The sequence below is a fragment of the Mercenaria mercenaria genome, chromosome 14 (genome assembly GCF_021730395.1).
Source record: "Mercenaria mercenaria strain notata chromosome 14, MADL_Memer_1, whole genome shotgun sequence".
Lineage (NCBI taxonomy): Eukaryota > Metazoa > Mollusca > Bivalvia > Venerida > Veneridae > Mercenaria > Mercenaria mercenaria.
In genome coordinates, this window is record NC_069374.1 from 68329078 (window position 1) to 68334954 (window position 5877).

General features: G+C 34.9%; 1 non-coding gene across 1 annotated transcript; it reads right to left on the reverse strand.

Moving 5' to 3' along the window:
- Positions 1-5729: 5729 nt before the first annotated feature.
- Positions 5730-5801, reverse strand: Trnap-ugg (transfer RNA proline (anticodon UGG)). Its single transcript has one exon. It is a non-coding gene; the product is annotated as a tRNA-Pro (tRNA).
- Between the last annotated feature and the right edge of the window lie 76 nt (positions 5802-5877).

Here is a 5877-nt window from a genome sequence, read left to right on the forward strand (position 1 = left end):
ATATCGGAATCTTGGTGCGAAACGGTTGTAACTTAAATAAAAAAAAGGACAAAACAATCCATTTCGCAACAAGCCCTCGATATTACAGTTTCAAATTTACCACCTTGACAACTTTGAAAAAAGCACGTACCATAGTGTGGCTTTCCGCACTCGGAGGTCTCCGGAAAGCTTCGGCTATTTGTTGCCATTTTTGTCGTAAATGTAAAAGTAATAAAACAAAAACAAAACAAACAATCTATTAGCCTCACAATATTACAAAAAGGTTTTGACATCCGCACTATCGTCGCGACTTTAATCTTACTTGATATGAAAGGATTTTTCATAGCTTATTGCCGAATTTTTGCGCATTTAATTTCAAATTCTCAAGATCGGACATCTAGTGATAGGACCTCCCCATACACAGCCGATCGATTATGGATTTTGAGTAAGAGAGAAACAATAAAATACTGAAACCTTAATGATGTAAGAAAGTACCAGTTTCTAACTGATACTAAGAATTAATTATAAAGATAGGTTGACAGCTATTGAATGCGTCATAAAATGGCTGAATAACATAATCAATTTATATCTTTTTGTAATAATAATCTCTTCATCTATTCAATAAAGGTCTTTTTTAGGTAAAAAGGCTATTACAACGGGCCATTTCTCTCACTTTTTAGAATTTTTACATTTACAAAAATGTTTTATAAGTTCGAGCCTTGATGGATCATCATCGAAAAATTTAGTAAGCGTAGTTAGTAATCTGTCGTCATATTTTAAATTATTACTTGATGCTCACTGTAACTGAAAATTCGCCATTGGTTTACCGTTGAATTCAGTTTTTGTGAAGACTGAGCACAGATATCCTCATAAATGAACTATATGGTGTGGGAGATGGGCATAAACGCTGCCACCGAATGCCACTTACCATATGATAAATATTACATATATTCATGTCACATCATTTCTACATATTCCTTATCTTATTTTTGTTTTTCTGTGTTTTAATAATAACATTGTTTTAAAGATATGATATATGTGTGTGTATTATATGTAGTTGTTGGAATCAGTGGTGCAGTGGTTAGCAGGTTAGACTACAACACAAGCGGTTTGGGTTCGATTCCCGGTCGCGGCTGATATTCTGAATAGTGTTCAGTGCTGGGCGATTTACTTAAACTGGTACTGTTTCTAGGTATGAAGGTATTAAATGCACCCGCTACTATTTTCTATATAAAATTAACAACTTGTAACATATTTTTATCAAGATTTCTAGCCTTTCACTTCCTGCGAGACTACCCTTGTCTTGAAGGTCTGTCTTTAGGCAATCAAAATATACCCAAAAAATATGGGGTTGACCATAATGCAGTGAAACCATGGTCACGTGACTGAGACACGTGATGAAAACGTTAATATTGCGTAGGTAGACATCAGGAAATACCTACTTTCACTTTCATTTTACAAGGCAGCTTCCAATCAACTTTTGAAGCATATAACGTAGCTTAAAACCATCTGCGGACATTCCTTTTTACAATCAAGCATAAATAAAGCTTATATCTGGCATGAAAATGGCCTTTACTAGGCGGGAAAATTGCACTATATATTGATATGGACTACATTCGAGTGGACCACGGAAGCATATCCGGCTAATTGCCCCCTTCATGCCTCTAGCAGTATCGGCTAGGTGTCAGTATCACTATTAGTGATAGGGAGGTAAATATGACATCTTCCGTGGGCTCGGCTGATAATGATAACGACGACACCAACAAATAGTAATAATAAGCGTCATCATCATCATCATCGTCGTCGTCATCATTTCTCCTAGAAATAATAGAACCAGGCTGTAGTTTCAAGTTATCGTTGTAAACTGTATTTGGAGTTGGTTGATTAAATTTTGGTCAGCTAACAGATTTTTTCGAGATTTTAGCATCTGTTCTTTTTTTTTGCGCTTATTTTTGTTCACTTTATAGGGCTTAGTATAGGTAATATTTTAACTGATGGTATTTTTAAATTTTGATTTTTCTATCCTGGTTGGAGTTATTTTAAGTATAAATATGAAAAATACTTTGCCTAAGGAATGATATAAATTTATTTTCTATTTATTAAATATTTGCTTCAACAACTATATATTTAGAATTGCAAGGCTGAAAAAAAAATTACTAGATCTACCTCCCTTTGTCTATTTTGCTAACGTTGGGAGGTAAAACTGAGTACAGGACCCAGACAGAGTTTTTCCAATTTTGTTTCAGATATGAATATTTCAATATCGATCGAATGCAAATTCAAAACTAGAAGTAAAAGAAATAAAAAGGAATAATCAGACTTTTGAATTATTTCATCAAATGGATGTAATTACAAAAATTTTACAAAAACCAATCAAACATACATATGTAATATATATAAAATTAAATGTGAATGGTAATATCTTTATCAAGCGTAGAAACTATGTCCGTTTGTCAACAATAAGTATTTTGCTAATAGTTGTTAAATGTCTCGTAACATACACTTATAAGGATGTCAATATCTACTAATATACCATCTTTTATGGTAGAGAAATTAGCTGAAATAATTCCGCGACGATTAAGTATTCAATGGATAGGTGTTTAACATACCTCGTCGATAATGGTGGCAAAATTATCTAGATGCTGGTAAAGATAGATAAAGAGAGGTGAGTCACCCACTTGATCAAAGCGAAGCTGTACGTACTTTCATAGCATACCCGTAATAACGTGAACTGGGTGACAGTAAATTAAGGAACAATGGGAATTTGGTTCTATTAGTTATTTATTTCACTTCTGATTTCCGACAACCTGCGTGATGTCTTACATGAGCGCCATCATGTTGTTGAATATTTTGAACGAAGATCACCGCGGCTGTCACGGAATCCCGGAAGGGAAACATTTGAAGGTTTTATTTGCCATAGGTGACTCTTTACTTGTTGAAGTCATTGGCGGCCAACCCTGGCGTGAGTAAAGGGAAACTATCCTCGTTTCGCATAACATCTTTCAGTGCACAGTATACGTCCCCTTACAGTGATCAGGCCCGTGTCCAGGATTTTTTTGCTGGGGGGGCCCAACCTGGGGTGGGCTGGGGAGGGGTATCCCCTCCCGATGTCGGAAATTTTTTAATATGGCACATGAAAAGATGCATTTTCCTGCTACCTGAAACACCTTTAAAGATGCATGAATGTATTATATATTTAAGGAAAAGTCTATTTTTTAATCATTTCATCAAGCCTTTTCAATGTATGTATGTATGATTGTACAGTCACAGTGTATGGACTTCATTTTTCTGTATGATACCCAGGTCTCAGTGTATTGGCTCTGATATCTACCAATCCAATGTATAATTAACCAGCTACCAGTAATAGCGTCGGTCTATGGATCGCGGGGTTGCGAGTCCGATCCTCGGGCGGGGCTTATGTTCTCCGTGAGTATTTGATAAACGACATTGTGTCTGAAATCATTAGTCCTCCACCTCTGATTCATGTGGGGAAGTTGGCAGTTACTTGCGGAGAACAGGTTTGTACTGGTACAGAATCCAGGAACACTGGTTAGGTTAACTGCCCGCCGTTACATGACTGAAATACTGTTGAAAAACGGCGTTAAACCCAAAACAAACAAACAAAACCAGTAATAAAGAAGCTAGTGGTTTGTAAACCAACTTTATTTATCATAATAAAACAAACTATATGATTGTCAGCAATAATTATACTACATTTTAATCAAGAAAATCTTTTTTTCAAGAAAAAATAATATGTGTAATTTCACTAAAATGAAAGTTATCAAAAACTGCTCAAAACTGATATACAGAATGACATGACTTGTAGAAAAATTATTTACTTAATTCACAAATAAATATTAATAATAAAATAAATAATAACACAAAAATATTTTTTGAACTTTTTCTGCATTTCTTGTGTTCTAAGCAAATATAATAAAAAGAAAAACATGTTGAAGTTTTAAGATGATTGATTTATTTGCAAAATGGCCAAATGTTTTTAGATTTCCAACAAAACAAAGTATTACGACAATTACTATTTACATCATATTTTTTTCAAATGCCAATGAACTCTTAACTGTACAAACTTTAACATCACAGCACATATTTTTATGTATAAAACCCCTCATAAATAACAAGTTTTAGATGTGTTTTGTAAGATTTACTAAGAAACTACTTTTAAATACATGAAAGTTTTTAAGTAAGTTTTTGGACCCAAAAGAGTAAACTTGAGACAATAGTTTCAAATTCATAATTGTTGTAAAATTACAATGCAATCTCTAAATCAATACAATTACAACCTCATGTATCGGGCAACCTCATTGGTCACTTGTTCAAGTACCGCCTTAATAAGCAAGCGATCAATGAAGCATGTACAAATAAACTTTTACCTGTAACATGCCTGGGGCTAATTTCCACTACCGGACACGGTTTTATGGCTCTTTAGCCTGTGTATTGCTGTCAAATCAAGCCAATTGCGCTGGTGTATAAATTTGTAAATTGAGGGGCCCATAGTAATAAAATTCGTAGCTAGCCAGCCAGCTGGGGGGGCCCGGGCCCCCTGGCCCCCCACCTGGACCCGTGCCTGGTGATTATAATGGCAGTAAATATAATTTTAAACAGTAGTATTAGTAACTCAGTGATATTTTCGATGACCTGCCACTTTCTGTAGACTCAGACTGCAGTATTGATATATTTGCAGATGATACAACCATTTCTTCTTCCCATTCATGTCTTAAAAATGTGACTATATATTAATAACTGTATGTCAATTAATTCTGCTAAAACTAAAGTTATGTATTTAGCATCGAAACGAAATGTTAAACCGGTTTATAATAGAAATGAATCACTTGCATTGAGTTGCTATACATAATACTTTGTCTTGGAATAAACATGTTTGATGTTGTATATAAAAATGGAATTCATTACTTTACCTCTTGTCTTGTATTAAACTACTTTTTTTCATTATATGTGAAGAAATTTGTCTACAATTCTTACCCCACTTTGACTGGTGTTGTATTGTATGGGGTAACATTAAAACTAAAATAAAAGAATCCTGGAATACATAGGCTACTTAAAAGGAATACTTGACATTGCTGATTTTGAACAAATAGACACACTACTAAGGTACTTTTTCGTCTAAAAATATACACATTCATAATAAGTTCAAAACAGGATGCAAAACTAAGGTGTACCCTCCCGCCACCCCCACCCCCCGTCAAAAAGCAAACATCAGACTGAATAAAAAATAACAACATAAACAAGGGCAGCATACTCAATATACATTTTCAATCAGTTTTCTTTAGTAAATCCCTTATAGTCTGATCCTCAAGCAAAACCTCTTGGAATTAGATCTTTCTTCCGACTTAAACTATAATATATATTAGTTCGGTGTTCAGTGTTTTTAGCCGACGCATTAACCAAGAGGGCTTAGAAGACTCTTTCTTTAAAATGGAGGTGAAGGCCTCGGGTTCAATTCCTGGATGCTACCATTGGGGTGTGTTCTTCTGCCACTTTATCGCGACTGCCTCAGTGAACCAAATTGCAAATGGGTACAAGCAAATTGTTAGTGGTGGTGGAGTGAATGGGGAAGGGGTATGTTAAAACTGATCTTAACTGAGCTCTACAGAATTTCAAATAGCAACAACGTTACGTATAGAAAATACATTTTTCTGTTTTTCTACAAGTTACTCTTTCCAGTTTATTTCTGACTCGAACAATATAAATTGGACTTAGATTGAGAAAAAAATTCAGGGCTCGTCCGGGATTTGAACCCGGGACCTCTCGCACCCAAAGCGAGAATCATACCCCTAGACCAACGAGCCACATCTATTAAAGTGCACTTTCTCACAAAATATAAACTATAATACTCCATTGACGTCATAAATATGTTATCACGTG